The following is a 695-nucleotide window of genomic DNA, read 5'->3' as shown; positions in this document are numbered from 1 at the left end:
TAATACAAGGAAATTAGGAAGCTTTATTGTAAGGACATAAAAGGGATAACTATGGGGTGAAAAAGTAGCAGTCACACTCTGGTACCTAAGGAGACCACATTTGATGACCACATTAGACCACATCAGTATTATAAATGACACATGGTAGCTTTGGGCCCTATACAAATTTTGCATTGTGCTCCAAGAACTTGACATTTTGCCTCTGTTCCCATACCTTAAAGGGGTTGTCCACTACTTGGACAACTCCTTCTGAATCCCTAGGTTTGCCCCCAGTAAAATAATAATACATATACTCATCTGCGGTGCTGGCGCCATTCCAGCGGTGTTGGCACTGGTACTCCGGGGCTCACTTGACATTGTGTCATGCAATCACTGCGGCCAATAAGCGAAGCGTCCACTCCACTATCCCCACTTTTGGACAAATGACATACATTCATAGGAAGTAAGAACTGCAGCTGATCTCAATATCTGTGGATATATGGGATTCGTCTGAAGTCAGTGAAACCAGCGCTGATTGGCCACAGGGATCATGTGACCTAACAATGTCACACGATCCCTGGGGAGCCAGTGCTGACCCTGCTGGAACGGCGCCGGCACCAGAGGTGAGTATAAGTGTTATTATTTTACAAGGGGGAAAGATATGGAATGAAAAGGGTTGACCGAGTAGTGGACATCCCCTTTAATACTGTGACTTG

The sequence above is a fragment of the Phyllobates terribilis genome, unplaced genomic scaffold (genome assembly GCF_046119375.1).
Source record: "Phyllobates terribilis strain yellow unplaced genomic scaffold, ASM4611937v1 Scaffold_13__5_contigs__length_258822181, whole genome shotgun sequence".
NCBI lineage: Eukaryota > Metazoa > Chordata > Amphibia > Anura > Dendrobatidae > Phyllobates > Phyllobates terribilis.
This window is presented reverse-complemented; position numbering follows the sequence as displayed.